We start from the raw sequence: 21544 nt of genomic DNA on the forward strand, positions 1-21544 counted from the left end.
AAGGTTTGTGATGATGATCCATTCTTAATAACGCTGACGGTGGTTCCAATAGTTCAATAAACTTATCGTCGTTGACAAACGCCAGATCAAGAATCCTTCTATTATCATTCATCAAATCATTAATTTGGTAGAGACCACCACCAACAATATGCTCAGTCAAAGCCAACTCTTGCTCGGACGATGCATTGATAGGTAGAAGTGAGTTAATTTCCTCATCTCGCACCCAGCACAAATGGGGAAGATTATAATCGCCGATAACCAACACACGACTGTGATCGCCTGCTAGATCAAGAAGACTCTGCACACAAGCAGCGTGTTGTTGGTACAGAGTCAATTCACTGTTGGGTGGTAGGTAGATGGCACAAATAAGCAAGTCCAAATACGGCAAAGTTATTCTGACGATGATTTGTTCTAATTGTTCATTTTCGGTAGAGTTGACTGACAAACTCTGCAATCCATTTCTCACACCGATCAGTACGCCACCGCCGCGCGAGTAACAGCTGGTGTTTACATTTCTATCGCAACGATATATCGTGTAGTTCAATGTCAATTCGGAATTTCGAATATCAACATTGAGCCACGTTTCTGTGAAGACGATGATGTCGTAATCACTATCGGATAGAGCCAAGAATAAACTATTCGTTTTTGTGCGAAGACCGCGTACGTTCTGATAGTAAACGGTCAATGTTTCATGCGGAGGCGGCCGGTTAACAACAGTTGGAATAATGTGCGGTAGCGAATTTCGGGATTGTCTGGATTGTTCGTTCATAGGGGAGCGATTGTCGGTGCGTAATGAACTAAAGTGATTATTGTGGATGGCTCTCACCTGGGGATGATTGGAAGCGAAAAGTTGTGCGTGTTGTTGTCGAGTGACCGAAGTCGAACTGGCGGAAGATAATTCCCTTCTGCCAAGATGATCCAGATAGAGCAATTTCCTTCAGCTGTGGATCTAGGCCTACTTTGAAAGAAACAAAAGTGAGTTCGTCTAGAGTTCTTCCTTTCGGCACTAGCTTAGCCACATCCACAACACCGTCGGTAATGTTGAGATTCCCCTTCACTAAATTTTCGATCTGTTGAGTTGTTACGTGAGGATCGAATCCGGACAGGTAGAGCCAGAACTTTTCTTCCCGTTGGGAAGCAGCGAGCGGAATAGATTCATTCGGACCGATATCTCTTGTACCGACGGAAACATTATCGTTGTTTGATGGTTCGTCGATGAGAAGCCGCGGACGTTTTCGCGACGTTGTATGTCGCTGCGATCTGGGATTGCGAGGTGTTTGTAGTGGTGTTCGTTGTAGGATAGTATTTATTTTCGTTGTGTTGAACGCAATTTCCTTCCTTAATTCATCAAGCACTTTCGTTTGTTTTTCGTTCGCCACTTCCAAAACATCGTTAGTGGATGCGATGGCTCGCCGAAAATGAGCATTCGACATCATTTTTGTACAAGCTTTGCACATCCAGAATAGCTGCGAGCAGGATCCGATGGTGTTACGAATCTCGGTGGACTGTTGCACGCACTTTAGGTGAAACGATGAATTGCAAAATCCGTTGCACATAATTTCATCCGTTTTGTTTACAGTATGAGTACAAGCAAAACATATGGACTCCATTGTTGCACTACGAATCGATGATGCGTTGCAATTTGTTTCTTTAGAATATAGCTTAGAAATCGTGGGAAGTCGTTGTACTCCAGGTTACACCGGTGAAGCGATGAAAATACGTCCAGTTGGTGTTGTAATAAACAAATAATGTCACGGAAAATTGAGAGAAAACGCACAATTAGTACTAGCGAAAAGCAAGCGATATGAATTGTTTACCTTACACACTTCTACACACTTATATGATTTTAGTGATTGAGAATGTTGATATTTGGCGAACTTTCTTCATAGAAAAAAGCATAATTGTTTGGCATCGGTAGCGGAATCATAGCATTAGTGCCGGTCCGAGCATAGGCTGTCATCGAAAGATTGCTACAGCAATTTATTCACTAATGTGGCGTTTGCAACGATTTGGATGTTGTCGGCACAACAAGAAATTTTCCAGCGAGACTCTAATTTTGTATTTTTTCTGTAGATGATTGAAAAATAATTCGGTTCCGAGATGAACTTTATTCAAAGCGCAACGCTAACGTCGGTAGTTGAATCCCAAGCAAGTATCGGAAGGAGACCATGCAAACAATTGATTCGCATTATGACTGAAGAAAATTGTTTGGCGTCAGTATTGATGTTTGCTACAGATTTTTTGACGTAAACTTCGTCTAAGGGGAAGACTCAGGTACAAGGTTAAAAACGGAAATTTCCAAATTCGAGACTGTCACAAAAATTAGGATAGATTTCAAACGCTAATAGCGTCTTTATCTTTCGATGGATTTTCGACATTTGCTTATCAATCGATTCGGAAACCCTTTAGCAATTTGCCAATTCTATTGATACTATTGATTATCATTAATGCCTAATTTTTTTCTACAACAAATATGATTTTGAAAAAGTATCACCGGCGCGTGCTTACTCGCAATCTATATGCTGATACATTTACAGTTACATCAAACAACTGAAAACCGAAATACGTAACTCCAAAATTACGAGGTGACAATGTTAGAAAGAGACAAAGGATAGGAAAAATAACACGGTGTGTAGTGCCTCCCCGAGTCACCTTAAGGGAAGATCCTTTAACTACGTAACGCAACAATTGGGCATTTTCAACCCCCCCTCCCCCTATGTCACACTTTTTGTATGAAGCATCTAAAAATTATGTATGGCTCGTCACACTTCGCCCAACCACCCCTGCCCCTCTAAGCGTTACGTAATTTGTGGACGCTCCCAAGAGCCACTTTCATTGATGGTAGCCGATCGTTAGTACTTCATATCAAATATCATATCATATCATAGCATATCAAAGAATATTGTGGCCAAATTTCATAAAATTTGGTCAAAAAAAAAAACCCTGACAATAATAGAACAAAACCTGCCAAAGCCGTCATTCCTCCTACATCATACAAGAAAATTTAAACTGAGCGCTGCTAATGTTAATGACGACGACCGCGCGACCCACACAATCGCCGGGAATAAAATTTCCGGTAGGAGCTCCGCCGATGCCGAAGGTGGTACCACGGTCTGCTCTCCGCGACATCTCGAACGAAATGGCTCGCGCGCGCGGAAGAGCTGCTTTCTTGTAATCAATAAAGTTGAACCTGTAGCCACCCCCCTTCAGGGGGTGTGTGACGGTTACACAATATTTGCAGCCATACCGGGCAACAAAGAGGCGTCAGCAGACACGGACAGTTCGAGACAGCAACACGTACGGACGTGTTTTTTGCTCGCGCATTTTTTCGAAGTGTTTTTTCTCGTTCTTTCGCTGTTTACGTTTTCGCTTGTCGCGTTGGCGTTATTTTCTCCCGGACCCGTCATGGGAGACTCGGTGGCCGATTCGGTCGCTGGAAAAGTGCCTAAGCGCACTGCTCTTGGAGGCGCGGGTAACCCCTCCAAGCAGCTTTTGCAGAGCAACGTGTTCTCGCCGTTGCCGCTTGATGACGCCGGCAATCCGCCGAAAAAGAGGAAGAAGCAGCAATCGCAGCTGCCGCAGGTGCAACCGGAGCGGAAGGAGAAGTGCCCGCCCGTGTTTGTGAAGGGCGATCCGCCGGATTTACGCCCAAAAATTCGCCAGCTGATCGCTAAGGGGCTGAAATGTACTTTTCGGCTCTGCAGCGAGGGCGTGAAAGTGATGCCGGCCAACAGGGACCATCATCAATCCGTCGTGGAGTTCCTCGAGGTCCACAAGTATGAGTACTACACAAATGACCACCCCGGCACGAAGCCGCTCAAGGCTTTGCTGCGAGGACTTCACGACATGAAGGAGGAAGAGCTCCAAGCAGAGCTTGAAAGTTGCGGACTGAAGCCAGTAGCCGTCCACAAGATCGCTCGTCACGACAAGGCGAGGAAATATCGCGACCAGCTTTACCTGATCCATCTGGAGCATGGCTCCACTACCTGGAAGGACCTGAAGCTGGTTGGCGTTATAAATTACACCGTCGTTGACTGGGAGCGATATCGGCCAGTGCACCGCGATGTCACGCAATGCACCAACTGCTTCAATTTCGGGCACGGCACCAGAAACTGCCGCATGAAGCCGCGCTGCAACAAGTGTGGCGAACCCCATCCGACTGACGAGTGCGACAAAATGGAGGTGGCCGATCCCAAGTGCGCCAACTGTGGCGACAAACATCAGGCCACCACAAAGGGCTGCCCAAAGCGAGCCGAGTTCCTGGAAATCCGGAAGAAGGCTTCCACCAGGACCATTCCGAAGAAAAACCGTGTTCCTGTAATCAACGAGGTGAACTTTCCAGTTATCTCGGCTCCCCGTCGTGTGATTCCAATACTCCCACCGCTACAGCCGCACAAGCGACTGGCAGCGGCAGCTGCATCGGTCCAAGCTCCAGCATCGTCGGCACCATCCACCAGCGAATGGCCCCCGCTTCCTCCTCCTGGGTTCCGTCGGCAGTCGGAGAACGAAGCCGTCCCACCGGAAGAATCTGCCCTGCTGTACACTCCGGAGCAGCTGATGCCGATCTTCGCGCAGCTCGCCACTCGACTGCGCGGCTGCAAAACCCGATTCGACCAGGTCTTCACACTTGGCATGTTCATCATTGAAAATGGCAGCTAGGGTGGGCCTGGTCAACTGGAACGCTTGCTCGCTAAAGAGCAAAACAATCGAGCTGAAGGATTTCCTTGAGGAGAAGGAAATAGACGTGGCGTTCATCACCGAAACGCACCTAAAACCGGAGGTGAACATCAACATCCCGGACTTCCGCATCGTGCGACTCGACCGGCCGACCAGGGGAGGTGGTGTGGCCATCGCTCTTCGCTACAATATCAACTGTCGTCTGCTTCCTAGCTTCCAGCTCAGTGTCATCGAGGCCATCGGTGTCGAAATCACCACTTCGGTCGGCACAATCGCGCTCATCGCGGCGTACTGTCCAACGCAAGCCAAAGCCGGCGATGGATCATCGGCTACCCTTCGGAGGGACATCGTCAAGCTGACGCGGAGGCAAGGCCAGTATATCATTGCCGGCGACCTGAATGCCAAACATCAAGCCTGGGGCAACAGTCGCGGCAATCGAAACGGCACCATCTGGAGCAACGACATGGAGGAAGGCCACTACACGATCCTGAGCCCGGATTCCCCCACTCGGCTGAGTCGGTCCGGTGCCCACGCAACGCTCGACCTCTACGTAACAAACCTGAGTGACCACGTCTCGCAGCCGGTTGTATACCAGGAGCTCAGTTCGGATCACTTTCCGGTGGTGGCGGAACTGGGCTCCTCGGTCAATCGGCACCAGCAGTTACGGCGGAACTACCACCGAGTGAACTGGCAGCGTTTCCAGCAGTGCGTCGATAACACCGTCGACTACGAGGTGCGTCCGGAGACGCCGGAAAGTATCGACCGCCAGCTGTGCGCTATCGAGGAGGCGATCACGGCGGCCCGAGAGCAACACGTACCGACGGCTCGGCAGGTAAGCAACTCCTTAAACATCGATACACTCACCAAAGATTTGATTCGATTGCGGAATGTCACTCGCAGGCAGTTTCAGCGTACTGGACTGCCTGAGCTTAAGACACGCTGCAATCGAATCACAAAAATTATCAAGGCCAGAATGGTGGACCTCAAAAATAACGACTTCTCGAATAAGATCCGCACTCTCCCAGATTATGCTAAGCCGTTCTGGAAAATGACCAAAATTCTAAAATCCAAGCCTCGGCCCATTCCACCTTTGATCCCACTAGACAATAATGGCTCTAAGGATCGCTTGATAACTCCTGCAGAGAAGGTCGCTGAAATAGGTCGTCACTTCGTCAGCTCACACAATCTTGGGCAGAACATCGTCAGTCCACACGAAGCAGCCGTCAACGAGCATGCTAACAACATCCATTTGATTCCCAACGACTTCTCGGAGGAGTTGGAGATCTCAACTGACGAATTGACGGCCTATATCAAATCGTCGAAGAACATGAAGGCCCCAGGCTTCGACAGCATCCTGAATCTCGAGCTCAAACACATGAGTGCTCCGTTCTTTGAGCACCTCTCGCTGATCTTTAATCAGTGTCTCCGGCTTAGCTACTTCCCATCGTCCTGGAAGTCAGCGAAAGTCATCCCCATCCGGAAGCCTGGGAAGGATCCTTCCTCCCCCAAAAGTTATCGACCCATCAGCCTTCTCTCAGGGTTATCCAAGTTATTCGAAAAAGCTATTCATCATCGGCTACTTGAGTCTGCCGAAAATCTCAACATCTTGCTCGAGGAACAGTTTGGTTTCCGACGCGGTCGGTCAACTGTACACCAACTGACCCGAGTTACCAACGTCCTCAGACGGAACAAGTTTGTCTCGAAAACATCCGCCATGGCCTTACTCGATGTCGAGAAGGCATTTGACAATGTATGGCACGATGGCCTGGTGTACAAACTACAACGCTACAATTCTCCCAGCTACCTGGTGAAAATCATCAACAATTACCTGTCGGCAAGGACATTCCGGGTCTCAATCAGCGGAGCGAGTTCCAATGCGCACAACATCGTCGCAGGCGTTCCCCAGGGCAGTATCCTCGGGCCCCTGCTTTTCAATCTGTTCACCTCCGACATGCCAGAACCTCCAGAAGGCGGCATTCTGTCTCTGTTCGCAGATGACACATCCATCGTCTACAACGGTAGAGTGATCAGAGCGCTAGTGGCAAAACTCCAACGAGGCCTGGATGCCCTGACAGAGTACCTCACCAGCTGGAAGATCTGTATCAACGCGGCGAAGACCCAGGTCATCATTTTCCCCACTCCAAATCCCTAAACTTGTTCCGCCTGGGGACTGTAAAATCATCCTCAATGGCACGACCGTGGAATGGGCCAATGAGGCCAGCTTAACCTTGACCCTCGACAGCAAGCTTATTTTCAGGCAACAGGTTGACAAAACGGTGACAAAGTGTAACGTCTTGTTGAAACTACTGTACCCTTTGATCAACCGCCGGTCGTCATTGTCCCTGAAATTTAAGCTTGCTGTCTACAAGCAAATCATCCTCCCTGTGATCGAATATGGCATGCCGGTCTGGGAGAGCTGCGCTAAAACCCACCACCTCAAACTTCAACGGGTCCAAAACAAATTCCTGAGGATGATCCTCAACACCCCTCCCAGGACAAGAACATCCGAGGTCCACCGTCTGGCCGGAATAAAAACCTTACATGAACGCTTTGGTGAGTGTAAAGAAAAGTTTAGGGTCCGTTGCTTGCATTCGGATCAGGCTCCAATTAGGGCGCTAGTTCCAATCTAGGTTATCAAATTTCTTATTGTAAATATTAGTGTACATAGTAGTTAGGTTATCAAATTTAAAAAAACACACCAGCGCCTCCTAAAGGCCGTCATATTAACAGTATATCATATAAACACTTAAATAACAATGTAAACATAAAAATTTAAAATTGAAGTTGGAGGGCCAAGCCGGCCGAGCACTGTACATGTAAAAAATAATTGTAGAACAGAAAATGAAACAATAAAGAAGAATTTTACTACTACTACAAAGAGGCGGGACTAATGAGTCATCTTTATTGATTATAAGAAAACTGCTCTACCGCGCGCGTGGCATTTCAGCACCTAAAAACTCATAGATGAGTTGAATCATCGTATGTTTTCTGTGCGCGTCAAACGGAGCGCGAGCGCGTCAAACGGAGAAGCTGCAAAAATATTTTCGTATGGATGACTATCTACCAAAATTATAAGTCTTTCTCTGAATCGTGCTCTCGTGATTCTACTACCAACGGAAAACAATCTGCCATCACAAAGCAATTAAGTTTTACTTTGATCAAAATTCATCTCGCCTCAAGTTGTGACATAAGAGCTACTTTCATTGATGGTAGCCAATCGTTAGTAGGGGAAATTACGGCTTTGGCAGGATTTGTTCTATTATTGTCAGGTGGTTTTCTGTAACTAATTATGCTCAAATTTGGCCAAAACATTCTTTGCATATCAAAAAATATTGTGGCCAAATTTCATAAAATTTGGCCAACAAAAACCCCCTGACAATAGAACAAAACCTGCCAAAGCCGTCATTCCCTCTACTTCATACAAGAAAATTTAAACTGAGCGCTGCTAATGTTAATAACGACGACCGCGCAACGACCCACACCATCGCCGGGAATAAAATTTCCGGTAGGTGCTTCGCCGATGCCAAAGGTGGTACCACGGTCTGCTCTTCGCGACATCTCAAACGAAATGGCTCGCGCGCCAAAGAGCTGCTTTCTTGTCATCAATAAAGTTGAACCTGTAGACACGCCCCTTTGGTGAGTGTGTGACGGTTAAACAATATTTGCATTCATACCGGACAACAAAGAGGCGGGACTAATGAGCCATCTTTATTGATAATAAGAAAACTGCTCTCCCGCGCGCGCGAGGCATTTCATTTGAAATGTCGCGGAGAGCGGTTCCATCATCGGCAGAGTTGCCGAGCGAATTCCAGCTCGTGTCGTAGATCATGTGGTCGTCGTAGACATATTTGGAATTAATCGGTTCTTCTCAGGGCCACCATTCTACACAAAGGAAGATTGAGGCGAGGCGAATTTTATTCAAAGTGAAAATTAACCGCTTGGCGACGCCATAAAGTTGCCTGTCGTCCGTAGTAGAATCACGAGCGCGCATAGGAGGGAGATGGCTTCAGTGGCAGTGAAATTCTTATTCGGTTTTGTTATTACAGCAGTACAATTACGGGCGCGCATCGTAGGTGCTGCAAATATGTATTCGTATGGATGGCGTCAGTTGTTGCCAAATGAAATTTTCTCTCAAGATTATGATTTTCAGAATCACCATTTTACACAAAATAATTAATTTGCCAGCATTTTGACGTAAACTACGTCTAAGGGGAAGCCTCGGATACAGGGTGCCAAATGAAAATTTCCAAATTGGGGACCGTCACGAAATCATGTAAGATTTCAAAAGTTAATAGCGACTATATCTTTCGATAAATTTTCGAGATTTCATTATCAATGGTTTCGGAAACTTTCCACCAATTCGTTAATTGTTTTAAAACTATTGATCAACAACGTAAAACTATTGAAAATTTTAGTTCTTTCACGTCTGGTAAAAGATTCAGAACTAACCAACTCCGTTCATGCATCCCCAACACGGACATCAGATTGCTGTAACGCACGCACCTTTTGGCCCACCGCTTCATTTTTCTTATGCATACCCGGGCAGAAGCCATGAACAGAATAACAAAACATGATATGGACTTGATTGATATAAAAGATAAAAGATCAGACAACAATATCAAAAATTTGCACCGAAATATCATTGAAATAGCAAAATATGCTATGGATAAGAACAAATTAATGGCACATGATATTCATCACTTATTACAAATAGCATAACTTGATATTTAAATGATATTTCAGTGTAAATTTTTGATATTGTTGCCTGATATTTTATCTCTTATATCAATCATGTCCATATCTCATTTTGCTATCTTATCAACATTAGATATTATTGAGCTATTTTCGTCTACTCGGGTAGTCGTGTCTTGTCGTCGACGTGTCTTGTCTACCCGTCGACGGGTAGTTGTTGCAGAAAATTATTCACAAAGATGACGTATGTAGCAAATAAGCGGAAAATCATTAAGTGGCTGTCGTCGGTGACAGCAGAATTGTGTAAATGCAATTTTCTCCTCATTTTAACTCGCTGTCGACAAACCTGTTCTACTAAAAAAATTAAACAAATTACAGTAGACGTTCGATAACTGCAAGTCATTTAACTGCAATGCTTTTTAACTGCAATTCGATAGTTGCAACAGTTTTGCAGTTATCGGACCGCTAAACTTCAAACTGATGTCAGACTCATTGACAGCTGCATTGCGCTGCACATTTAGATGCACTTTTATTGCATCTGACGTCGATTGACAACCGTTTGACGTCTAGAATGCGTTGCAGTTATCGAACGGCATTCGTTAACTGAAAAGTAAACATTTTGCAGTTATCGAACGGCTACTGTATATTGAACGCAGCCGATGCTGATGACAACCGCACGATGATTTCAAGCAAAACCGCAAACGCGCGCGTGAGAGCAGCTTTTTGAATTGACTTGAGACGATGGCTGCACCGGTAGCGGTCCAACTAACATCTGTATGGTCGTCGGTGGTGATTGAGAAAAATGTTTGTTCTGAAAACAAATTAAAATAATTTTTGGTTGAAATTCGCTATTGTGTCATGTATTCAACCTAATGTTCATATGATATTAAGATTCTCATTGCACTAAGAGGTTTTACGTAGTTTACGTCGAGCGGTCGTGTCTTGTACACAACCCTTCTGATTTTTTATGTTAGTTCTAGGACGAATGAGCGATAAACTTAATCAAACAATTTCTATTGCAATCCATGCGCACAGTGCTTTAAATCGCCTTTGAAAATTACATCCCACCAGCTGGTGCCATGGCCCCCCCTAGACCGAGACTTTAGTTACGCCTATGACCAGAATGTGGAACGGTGCAATGTGTACCTCCTTTTTTCTATGTATCTTGCGCTATTACCCATCCCTGTTTTGTGCGTACCTTCTGTACATATAGTATATTGATTGCGCCAGCTACTCTCGGACAGTAAAAATCATAAGGGTTGTGTACAAGACACGACCGCCCGACGTAAACTACGTAAAACAGTTTGGTGAAATGAAGAATCTAGTGCCAGTGCAAGAATACATATTTGCAGCAGCTCTCTACAATACGCGCTCGTTATTCTGCTACGAACGGCAACTTAATTCGGCTACGACGTCGTACTTTGAACAAATTCGTTTCGCCTCAATCTTCTATGGCCCTGAGAAGAATCGATTAATTCCCAATAATGCATATTTCGAATCACTAACGACCACACGACCCACGCCATTGGCTGGAATAACAAAACCAAATAAGAATCTTGAAAGAATTAAACTTGACTGCCACTGAAGCCATCCATGCGAATACATATTTGTAGCATCTCCCTCCGACGCGCGCTCGTGGTTCTGCTACGGACGCCAGGCAACGTTATGGCGTTTCCAAGCGGTTAATTTGAACTTTGAAAAAAATTCGCCTCGCTTCAATCATCCTTTGTATAGAATGGAGGTCCTGAGAAGAACCGATTTTTTCCAATATCTCATATGCATTTTGAATAAAATTTGCTCAGCAACTCCGCCGATGCTTAGAGAAGTCATAAAATCCCGATTAATCGATTAGTAACTAATCGATTACTTTCGATTCTAGTCGATTATGGAATCGATTAATCGTTGGGAAGTAATCGATTCAAAATAATCGATTAATATATTTCAAATGAAATGCCACACGCGCCCGGGGAAAGTAGTTTTCTTATAATAAAAAAAGATGGATCATTGGTCCCGCCTCTTTGTTGATCGGTATGAGTGCAAATATTGTGTAATAGTAACACTCACCAAAGGGGCGTGGTTACAGGTTTAACTTTATTGATTACAAGAAAGCAGCTCTTCCGCGCGCGCGAGCCATTTCGTTCGAGATGTCGTGAAAAGCAGATCGTAGTCCCACCATCGGCTTCGGCGGAGCTGCTACCAGAAATTTTATTCTCATCGATGGTGTGGTTCATGCGGTCGTTCGCGCTCAGATTAAATTTTCTTGTCTGAAGTACTAACGATTGGCTACCATCAGAGAAAGTGGCTCTTAAGTCACAACTTGAGGCGAGATGAATTTTGTTCAAAGTGAAACTTAATTGCTTGGTGATGGCAGATTGTTTTCCATCGGTAGCAGAATCACAAGCGCGCGTTATAGAAAGACGCTGCCGAAAATTATTCGCGTGGATAGCAGTAACAGTCAAGTGAAATTTCCTATCAAGATTATAATTCTAGTAGGTAGCCTGCTACTTGTTTAAGGTTTTATTTCCATCCATGCGAATACATATTTGCAGCTTCTCCTTCTGACGCGCGCTCGGACCGGCACTAACGCTATGATTCCGCTACCGATACCAAACAATTATGCTTTGTTCTATGAAAAAAGTTCGTCTTATATCAACTTTCTCAATCACTGAATCATTGTTCAAAATTAAGTCCACAGCAAGAAGAGTGGTTAAGTGCTAGACAAACATCATATAATTGAGCTCAGAATCACGCTAGAATATTTCACTGAAAAGTTTTCTAGTTCCTAGCGGTTTCACTATACACAAATTATTTCAACTTAACCTTCCTCCCAAACATAATGGTGGTTCTGAAAAGAACCGATTCATTCCCCCTCATGTGCCTCACCAACAACAACTACTGGACTGCGCGACAGCCATCCGATGATTCGGCTCTACGCACGCCGTTAATTGCCAGATCCAAAAATGCTGCTTGTAACACGGATGTAAAGATGTACTGCTGTTGCCACGACCGCCACCACCATCGAACGAAAAATTTTCATCCGCACCACCACAGCCGTTGTCGCCTTGTTCCGCTTTCCATAAAATCCAGAATGAAAATGACGCGCGCACGTAGTAGTAGTAAAATTCTTCTTTATTGTTTCATTTTCTGTTCTACAATTATTTTTTACATGTACAGTGTTCGGCCGGCTTGGCCCTCCAACTTCAATTTTAAATTTTTATGTTTACATTGTTATTTAAGTGTTAATATGATATATCATGACGGCCTTTAGGTTGCGCTGGTGTGTTTTTTTTTAAATTTGATAACCTAACTACTATGTACACTAATATTTACAATAAGAAATTTGATAACCTAGATTGGAACTAGCGCCCTAATTGGAGCCTGATCCGAATGCAAGCAACGGACCCTAAACTTTTCTTTACACTCACCAAAGCGTTCATGTAAGGTTTTTATTCCGGCCAGACGGTGGACCTCGGATGTTCTTGTCCTGGGAGGGGTGTTGAGGATCATCCTCAGGAATTTGTTTTGGACCCGTTGAAGTTTGAGGTGGTATGTTTTAGCGCAGCTCTCCCAGACCGGCATGCCATATTCGATCACAGGGAGGATGATTTGCTTGTAGACAGCAAGCTTATTTTTCAGGGACAATGACGACCGGCGGTTGATCAAAGGGTACAGTAGTTTCAACAAGACGTTACACTTTGTCACCGTTTTGTCAACCTGTTGCCTGAAAATAAGCTTGCTGTCGAGGGTCAAGCCAAGGTAGCCGGCCTCATTGACCCATTCCACGGTCGTGCCATTGAGGATGATTTTACAGTCCCCAGGCGGAACAAGTTTAGGGGATTTGGAGTGGGGGAAAATGATGACCTGGGTCTTCGCCGCGTTGATACAGATCTTCCAGCTGGTGAGGTACTCTGTCAGGGCATCCAGGCCTCGTTGGAGTTTTGCCACTAGCGCTCTGATCACTCTACCGTTGTAGACGATGGATGTGTCATCTGCGAACAGAGACAGAATGCCGCCTTCTGGAGGTTCTGGCATGTCGGAGGTGAACAGATTGAAAAGCAGGGGCCTGAGGATACTGCCCTGGGGACGCCTGCGACGATGTTGTGCGCATTGGAACTCGCTCCGCTGATTGAGACCCGGAATGTCCTTGCCGACAGGTAATTGTTGATGATTTTCACCAGGTAGCTGGGAAGATTGTAGCGTTGTAGTTTGTACACCAGGCCATCATGCCATACATTGTCAAATGCCTTCTCGACATCGAGTAAGGCCATGGCGGATGTTTTCGAGACAAACTTGTTCCGTCTGAGGACGTTGGTAACTCGGGTCAGTTGGTGTACAGTTGACCGACCGCGTCGGAAACCAAACTGTTCCTCGAGCAAGATGTTGAGATTTTCGGCAGACTCAAGTAACCGGTGATGAATAGCTTTTTCGAATAGCTTGGATAATCCTGAGAGAAGGCTGATGGGACGATAGCTTTTGGGTGAGGAAGGATCCTTCCCAGGCTTCCGGATGGGAATGACTTTCGCTGACTTCCAGGCCGATGGGAAGTAGCTGAGCCGGAGACACTTATTGAAGATCAGCGAGAGGTGCTCAAAGAACGGCGCACTCATGTGTTTGAGCTCGAGATTCAGGATGCTGTCGAAGCCTGGGGCCTTCATATTCTTCGATGATTTGATATAGGCCGTCAATTCACCAGCTGAGATCTCCAACTCCTCCGAGAAGTCGTTGGGAATCAAATGGATGTTGTTAGCATGCTCGTTGACGGCTGCTTCGTGTGGACTGACGATGTTCTGCCCAAGATTGTGTGAGCTGACGAAGTGACGACCTATTTCAGCGACCTTCTCTGCAGGAGTTATCAAGCGATCCTTAGAGCCATTATTGTCTAGTGGGATCAAAGGTGGAATGGGCCGAGGCTTGGATTTTAGAATTTTGGTCATTTTCCAGAACGGCTTAGCATAATCTGGGAGAGTGCGGATCTTATTCGAGAAGTCGTTATTTTGAGGTCCACCATTCTGGCCTTGATAATTTTGTGATTCGATTGCAGCGTGCCTTAAGCTCAGGCAGTCCAGTACGCTGAAACTGCCTGCGAGTGACATTCCGCAATCGAATCAAATCTTTGGTGAGTGTATCGATGTTTAAGGAGTTGCTTACCTGCCGAGCCGTCGGTACGTGTTGCTCTCGGGCCGCCGTGATCGCCTCCTCGATAGCGCACAGCTGGCGGTCGATACTTTCCGGCGTCTCCGGACGCACCTCGTAGTCGACGGTGTTATCGACGCACTGCTGGAAACGCTGCCAGTTCACTCGGTGGTAGTTCCGCCGTAACTGCTGGTGCCGATTGACCGAGGAGCCCAGTTCCGCCACCACCGGATAGTGATCCGAACTGAGCTCCTGGTATACAACCGGCTGCGAGACGTGGTCACTCAGGTTTGTTACGTAGAGGTCGAGCGTTGCGTGGGCACCGGACCGACTCAGCCGAGTGGGGAATCCGGGCTCAGGATCGTGTAGTGGCCTTCCTCCATGTCGTTGCTCCAGATGGTGCCGTTTCGATTGCCGCGACTGTTGCCCCAGGCTTGATGTTTGGCATTCAAGTCGCCGGCAATGATATACTGGCCTTGCCTCCGCGTCAGCTTGACGATGTCCTCCGAAGGGCAGCCGATGATCCATCGCCGGCTTTGGCTTGCGTTGGACAGTACGCCGCGATGAGCGCGATTGTGCCGACCGAAGTGGTGATTTCGACACCGATGGCCTCGATGACACTGAGCTGGAAGCTTGGAAGCAGACGACAGTTGATGTTGTAGCGAAGAGCGATGGCCACACCACCTCCCTGGTCGGCCGGTCGAGTCGCACGATGCGGAAGTCCGGGATGTTGATGTTCACCTCCGGTTTTAGGTGCGTTTCGGTGATGAACGCCACGTCTATTTCCTTCTCCTCAAGGAAATCCTTCAGCTCGATTGTTTTGCTCTTTAGCGAGCAAGCGTTCCAGTTGACCAGGCCCACCCTAGCAGCCATTTTCAATGATGAAAATGCCAAGTGTGAAGACCTGGTCGAATCGGGTTTTGCAGCCGCGCAGTCGAGTGGCGAGCTGCGCGAAGATCGGCATCAGCTGCTCCGGAGTGTACAGCGGGGCAGATTCTTCCGGTGGGACGGCTTCGTTCTCCGACTGCCGACGGAACCCAGGAGGAGGAAGCGGGGGCCATTCGCTGGTGGATGGTGCCGACGATGCTGGAGCTTGGACCGATGCAGCTGCCGCTGCCAGTCGCTTGTGCGGCTGTAGCGGTGGGAGTATTGGAATCACACGACGGGGAGCCGGGATAACTGGAAAGTTCACCTCGTTGATTACAGGAACACGGTTCTTCTTCGGAATGGTCCTGGTGGAAGCCTTCTTCCGGATTTCCAGGAACTCGGCTCGCTTTGGGCAGCCCTTTGTGGTGGCCCGATGTTTGTCGCCACAGTTGGCGCACTTGGGATCAGCCACCTCCATTTTGTCGCACTCGTCAGTCGGATGGGGTTCGCCACACTTGTTGCAGCGCGGCTTCATGCGGCAGTTCCTGGTGCCGTGCCCGAAATTGAAGCAGTTGGTGCATTGCGTGACATCGCGGTGCACTGGCCGATATCGCTCCCAGTCAACGACGGTGTAATTTATAACGCCAACCAGCTTCAGGTCCTTCCAGGTAGTGGAGCCGTGCTCCAGATGGATCAGGTAAAGCTGGTCGCGATATTTCCTCGCCTTGTCGTGACGAGCGATCTTGTGGACGGCTACTGGCTTCAGTCCGCAACTTTCAAGCTCTGCTTGGAGCTCTTCCTCCTTCATGTCGTGAAGTCCTCGCAGCAAAGCCTTGAGCGGCTTCGTGCCGGGGTGGTCATGAGTGTAGTACTCATACTTGTGGACCTCGAGGAACTCCACGACGGATTGATGATGGTCCCTGTTGGCCGGCATCACTTTCACGCCCTCGCTGCAGAGCCGAAAAGTACATTTCAGCCCCTTAGCGATCAGCTGGCGAATTTTGGGCGTAAATCCGGCGGATCGCCCTTCACAAACACGGGCGGGCACTTCTCCTTCCGCTCCGGTTGCACCTGCGGCAGCTGCGATTGCTGCTTCTTCCTCTTTTTCGGCGGATTGCCGGCGTCATCAAGCGGCAACGGCGAGAACACGTTGCTCTGCAAAAGCTGCTTGGAGGGGTTACCCGCGCCTCCAAGAGCAGTGCGCTTAGGCACTTTTCCAGCGACCAAATCGGCCACCGAGTCTCCCATGACGGGTCCGGGAGAAAATAACGCCAACGCGACAAGCGAAAACGTAAACAGCGAAAGAACGAGAAAAAACACTTCGAAAAAATGCGCGAGCAAAAAACACGTCCGTACGTGTTGCTGTCTCGAACTGGAATGTGCTAGCGTGACGCGCGCACGCGAAACACGGGGCTTTTTATACACAGGGAAAACGAAGCAGTGGATCAAAAGGCCCGTACCTTACTGCAATCTGATGTCCGTGTTGGGGATTTATGAACGGAATTGAATTTTTCACCCGGTTTGGAAAGAAACAACATTTTCAATAGTTTAACGTTGATAATCAATAGTATCAATAGAATTGGCAAATTGCTGGAGAGTTTCTGAATCGATTGATAAGCAAATGTCGAAAATCCATCGAAAGATAAAGACGCTATTAGCGTTTGAAATCTATCCTAATTTCGTGACGGTCTCGAATTTGGAAATTTCGGTTTTACACCCTGTATCTGAGTCTTCCCCTTAGACGTAGTTTACGTCAAAAGTTCGTCTTATATCAACTTTCTCAATCACTGAATCATTGTTCAAAATTAAGTCCACAGCAAGAAGAGTGGTTAAGTGCTAGACAAACATCATATAATTGAGCTCAGAATCACGCTAGAATATTTCACTGAAAAGTTTTCTAGTTCCTAGCGGTTTCACTATACACAAATTATTTCAACTTAACCTTCCTCCCAAACATAATGGTGGTTCTGAAAAGAACCGATTCATTCCCCCTCATGTGCCTCACCAACAACAACTACTGGACTGCGCGACAGCCATCCGATGATTCGGCTCTACGCACGCCGTTAATTGCCAGATCCAAAAATGCTGCTTGTAACACGGATGTAAAGATGTACTGCTGTTGCCACGACCGCCACCACCATCGAACGAAAAATTTTCATCCGCACCACCACAGCCGTTGTCGCCTTGTTCCGCTTTCCATAAAATCCAGAATGAAAATGACGCGCGCACGCGAAACACGGGGCTTTCTATACACAGGGAAAACGAAGCAGTGGATCAAAAGGCCCGTACCTTACTGTAATCTGATGTCCGTGTTGGGGATTTATGAACGGGATTGATTATTTCTGAATTTTTCTCCCGGTTTGGAAAGAAATAACATTTTCAATAGTTTGCCGTTGATAATGAATAGTTTTAATACAATTAGCAAATTGGTGGAAAGTTTCCGAATCTATTAATAAGAAAATCTCGAAAATGCGTCGAAAGATAAAGTCGCTATTACCGTTTGAAATCTTACATGATTTCGTGACGGTCCCCAATTTGGAAATTTTCATTTGGCACCCTGTATCCGAGGCTTCCCTTTAGACGTAGTTTACGTCAAAACGTAAACAATAATGAATAGCGTAAAATGTTAAGTTTTCTAACCACCAGAAGAACGTATCGCCGTCGTGATAGTTTTTATTACTTTAAATAAAGTATTCGTAGAAAGTAATTCTCGCGAGTTTTCTGTAGTTCCTCGATCGTCATCCGAATTCCTCCCACGTCATTCTACTGTGTTGACTGCACCTGCCGTCACAGAATACGTATTTTTGGACGAGGATTCAGAATATATAAAAATTTCATTTTAGCCAAAAATGTTACATATGCAGTTTCTCAAACAAACGGTTCATTTGTACATTGTACATGTGTTTCAGATGAAAATATAACTCAGTAGATCTGCTCAATGTTCATGTTAGTATTTTCATCTTGTAAACATTCACAAGCTACACTCTCTGATCAATTTTCCTATTTATGGGTTCTTTCATCACCCATATTTATGTATTGCGCACATTACCTATATTATGGGTAAAATGTATATTACAATCGGTGAAATTCATTAATATCGTTGGTAAAATAACTTCCAATATTTGGGTGAATAACATCACTCATATTTGGATGAATAATTTTGTTCGTGTGTTATAATAATTAGAACCACCTGAATCGCATCACATCAACAAATAAGGGAGTGTCCCGAAAAATAACCTTGGCCGGAGATTCCACGTACAGCATTCATCCCAAGGATTCTAGCTGCAGTGGAAAGCCTTCCCTGGATGTGGAAGTTTGCGATACCCACCGAATGCGCAGCTATTGCATGCAGGTAAGTGTTTTTGATGAGCCGCGTCTCTTCATACAATGACACTCCATCTTTCACTTGTAGGAGTATGAACCGATACGGAACGAGATGCAACCCACGTCACGGAGCTTACTAACTACTGCAGCATGCCAACGAAATACCTGCCGGCAATCAAATAGGCGTGGTCCATCTAATGGGAGGTCAGCGGTAACAAGTTGATTCATCAGCATTTGCACGCACTCCGTCATAAAGTAAGTTCTAATAGTGTGGTTATCCGCCCCTCTTACTCCCACAATAACACTCAATTTTTGTTCTTGTTGCAGGAAAATCAACAATCGTGGAACAAGATGCCACTTTCTTTGCGGTGTTTTGCCGAAGAGGAAAACTGTTGCATTATCGTTCATACAGCAACGGGGATTGTGCTGCAGCATGCCAACGGCTAGTAAGTACCCGACATCCACATGTTTTCGACATAATGCAGTCCACCCCAACGCACAGTGGTTAAAATCCCGAAAAACGTGATCGTCAGCTTTTTCGGTATGAAATCGTGTTTTAAATGGCATAGTATGCTCAGCAAGTATGTTGAATACATCAAGGGGTATCATTTGAGAAAATTTTATTTTTGATTAATTCACCTAAAAGTGAGATAGATAAGATGTACATAGATAACAATGTTCTAGAAACTTATTCAGCACATAAAAATACAACATTCAGCTACTAAATCATAACAATATTTCCAATTAGAAGGAAATTCAAGATTTACGAACAAAATTACACATTTTTGAAAAATGTGTAATTTTGTTCGCAAATCTTGAATTTCCTTCTAACAATTGGAAATATTGTTATGATTTAGTAGCTGAATGCTGTATTTTTATGTGCTGAATAAATTTCTAGAACATTGTTAACCTAAGAAATTCGACCATGCAAAGTTATTCATTGTATACCAGTTTTTATAGGGTCAAATGACCTATTATCTGAAATTGAGTCATATTTTGTTCGTTTCAATAGATAAACCCGTAGTGTCTTTGGCAAAGTTTTTCTGTACATTATTTCTGACAACTTTCCCAAAGACGCCATTTTGTTTCAACAAATTTTGAAAAAAATAAAATTTCTATCTCACTTTTAGGTGAATTAATCAAAAATAAAATTTTCTCAAATGATACCCCTTGATGTATGCAACATACTTGCTGAACATACTATGCCATTTAAAACACGATTTCATACCGAAAAAGCTGACGATCACGTTTTTCGGGATTTTAACCACTGTGCAACGGTACCGGCTGGATCAGCGTCATTAGGGGGCACCCCGCCAGAAGGCACATTTGAATGAAGATCCTAATCCTCAGAATAACACTCAGCTCTGTCTTTCTTATGGGAACAGCAGCCAAACAAGAGGCCGTTCATAAGCCACGTAAACCATTTTAGCCTTTTTTTAGGCCTCCTGTTTCCGGTTGCAGACCTTGCGACCAGGAAAATCGTTTGAAAAGCACGATTGAGCTAAACTTTTTAAAGCAGAGTTCCACAGAACATTCAGGGGAACAAAACGTACGAGGGCAACGTTAATTATGCCATGCGAGCGACTCTCCTACCTCCGAGACGTTTAGTCATTAGTTGTTACAGACAAGCTTAATCCTTTGTCGTGGTCTCCAACGATTCAGCCTTGCTCGCTTAGTTTTATACTTAGGGAGTAAACGTGTGTCGGAGAATGTTACAGTTAGCGAATAAAGGCAATCTCATCTTGTTCATTTTACGAACAAGTGCGGTTTTGGATGATCAGTACATCTTGTCTTGTCTTGTCTTGTCTTGTCTTAGCACATGCACAGCCAGTATTGAAAAGCATCCTGGAAATGTCGGTTGCATTCCCGAGCATTTTCTTGTCAGCATTAATATTTGCAGCATATTAAAAATATGACACAAATATTAAAACGGCCAGGCCCACCGTGCAGGCTTGGAATTGGGAGATAACTCATAACTCACCGGTAATCGGATTATTCAGTAATGAATACACGCTAACTTCCACCTACTCAGTGACTGAGAAAAATTGTATTGCTCTCTCTTTCTATCCCACGGAAATTTTACTCAATTTCCGTCAAAAGCAGGCCAACTCAAAACTATGAGTAATCCTGCTTTTGACGGAAATTGAGTAAAATTTCCGTTGGAAGAAAAGAGATGGCAATACAATTTTACTCAGTCACTGAGTAGGTGAAAGTTAGAGTGTAACATGATCAACGAAGAGTGATGAACTAACGAAAGGAAGAAACGGGGACAGCCGTACCAACCGTTTCACATTCAGGGGTTATATGATTAGGTGACGTTGGGAGGGACATTGCTAAGAAGATTTTTGTCCCTCCTTGCTGATCCAACTTCCAGGGATGACACACAGGTATTTCTTCCATATGTCCTGGATATTAAGCCTAGGCTAAAGCGCCATTACTCGCTCTCTGAAACGATATAAAATCAAATTATAAAACAAAATTTTATATTTACAAACCTTGATCATGACATACCCGTCACTAAAGAGTTCTCAAAACTACAAATAAATTGTAACGTGATTCTTTTCACCGACAACGATAGCAAAATATTAATATCTAAAGTAAACCGTTTTCACTATCTATATTTTTCACAGTTCTATTTAGCGCACCGAATTAGATGTGTATGACAATCAGATGCATTGTGACGTGACTCTTTTCACCGAGGGCGACAACTTTTTGAGACATGTTTTCCAAGAATTAATATATTGTTGAATTCTAAACGTGTGCCCATTTCAATAACAAAACAATTGAAAACAAAAAAAATTAATAAAACGCAAAATGTTTTCTATTTCTTGTGATTTCTATCAGTCGTGGC

The 21544-nt window shown here is 45.3% G+C and overlaps 1 protein-coding gene and 1 long non-coding RNA gene across 2 annotated transcripts in view; one reads left to right on the forward strand and one right to left on the reverse strand.

Annotated features, from left to right (window-relative positions):
- LOC134207353 (uncharacterized) overlaps window positions 1–21544 on the reverse strand; it is a 249529-nt gene that overhangs the window by 35001 nt on the left and 192984 nt on the right. The window lies entirely within an intron of this gene.
- Window positions 18595–19140, forward strand: LOC134214607 (uncharacterized). The gene is made up of 3 exons (XR_009979851.1): window positions 18595–18721; window positions 18782–18948; window positions 19021–19140. It is a non-coding gene; the product is annotated as an uncharacterized LOC134214607 (long non-coding RNA).

Source organism: Armigeres subalbatus, chromosome 1 (genome assembly GCF_024139115.2).
Source record: "Armigeres subalbatus isolate Guangzhou_Male chromosome 1, GZ_Asu_2, whole genome shotgun sequence".
NCBI lineage: Eukaryota > Metazoa > Arthropoda > Insecta > Diptera > Culicidae > Armigeres > Armigeres subalbatus.